The sequence below is a fragment of the Crocodylus siamensis genome, chromosome 2 (assembly GCF_052110815.1).
Source record: "Crocodylus siamensis isolate JL-2025a chromosome 2, ASM5211081v1, whole genome shotgun sequence".
Taxonomy (NCBI): Eukaryota; Metazoa; Chordata; order Crocodylia; family Crocodylidae; genus Crocodylus; species Crocodylus siamensis.
In genome coordinates, this window is record NC_143396.1 from 17,040,029 (window position 1) to 17,041,745 (window position 1,717).

Here is a 1,717-nt window from a genome sequence, read left to right on the forward strand (position 1 = left end):
TTACGTGGCTGATCTATTAGATAAGATCTTCAAAGGGAGGCTAGATAATCACCTAGCCCGGGTCGTTTGACCCCAGTACTCTTTCCTGCCCTGGCAGGGGGTCAGACTTGATGATCTGCTCATGTCCCTTCCAACCCTCCAACCCTACCAAGTATGAAACTAGACTCATTTAAAGTTGCACAATGTTCGGTTATAACATTGTTTGACGGCTGCCTGCTAGTAGGTAACTACTGTGACATAATTGGATTCGCTTAACATTGTTTTGCTTCAAGTCACATTTTTCAAGAACATAACTATGACATACCTGTACTCCAGCTGGTACAGAGTGTAGCACAATACTGTGTAAATGACCAATAAGCCACAATTGCCCTATAGTCAAGATTCATTATAAACACTCAAGCTTCATATCTGTTAGGGTAACGATATGTGGATTTTGAGGAGTGCTGGGTGTGCAGCTGAATAAAAGTTTTTTTTTTCCTGTGTCTCAGCAAAAGCTTCTGGTCACAAGGCTGGATGATATATTAAAAGTAACTAACTTCACTAACGCTTAGGTAAGCAGATTCTTAACAAAAGGATGGGGTGCAAAGTGTTGTGTAAAAATAGGATACAGACCAACGGTTATCATTAGGTGACAAAGCAGAAGTACAGCCTTGGAGATGGTACTGAAGTCAGCAAGAAACTAGAAAGAACCAGCAAGAAACCACAATTGACCAGGAGAAGATAGTGGTCAAAGTCTTACACATGAGCTCTTAGCAGAGAGGCATGTAAATGAATGAAATGCATAGGCAATACCATGTTAATGAAGCAAACAGTAAACAGAAGCAGAGTTTGAGATGGGAGTAGAAATGGGAGGAGGAACGAGGGCAGAGTGAATGTTAATGAGTATGAACCAAGGTGTACAAATGTAGAAAAAACTATTGTTTGGGGAGGCTCCCTGGTTTCTTGTTTTTTTGGGAGCTAGTCCAAAGCGGTCTCCATTTTGTCCCTAGTCATTAGGTGCTGCATGGAATTGGGGGGGGTCTAACAAAGTTTTCAGCCACATTTCCTATAGGCCCAGTGGCCTAATGGATAAGGCATCAGCCTCCGGAGCTGGGGATTGTGGGTTCAAATCCCATCTGGGTCAACTTTACTGTTATGGTCATAAACCCCTAAATGATATAAGGAAAAACTTGTTTGTGGTTTGTGTTGGTACCTTGGAGATCTTCAAAATGAGACAGGACTTGATCCCAGCAGTCTTTCCTGCCCAGGGCCCTTCTATGGACTCCAATTTCCCAACAATGTCATTTCATTCATTTACATGCCTCTCCGCACAACGCTAAGCCATAAACAAGTAGCAAGCCTACCTAGGACTTGTCTGAGGTAAAACAGAGCCCATGGGGGGGCTGGCATCCCCCCACCCCCTGGCCTGTGGGAGTTGCCCATCAAGGCTGGGGGGGGGCAGGGATTGGGGACCTCCACACCTGTCCTGCAGGCACCTGCCTTAGGGCCCTGGAGGCGCAGGCGAGGGAGCTCCAAGAGGAGGTTAACAGGCTGAGGGGAATCAGGGAGGCAGAGGGTGAAATCGGCAGCTATTTCTTTTCCCTGCAGGGCCACACACCCAAGGAAGAAGCACTTTGGGAAGTGCCCTCCACTGCAGAGTGGCAGAGGGTCACCTCCAGAACCAGGGCTGCTCATAACACAGCAGCACCAGTTTCTCCAGTCCAGCTGGAGAACAGGT

At 46.6% G+C, this 1,717-nt stretch overlaps 1 non-coding gene across 1 annotated transcript; it reads left to right on the forward strand.

Annotated features, from left to right (window-relative positions):
* The first annotated feature begins 1,050 nt into the window (after window positions 1–1,050).
* Window positions 1,051–1,123, forward strand: TRNAR-CCG (transfer RNA arginine (anticodon CCG)). Its single transcript has one exon. It is a non-coding gene; the product is annotated as a tRNA-Arg (tRNA).
* Window positions 1,124–1,717: the final 594 nt, after the last annotated feature.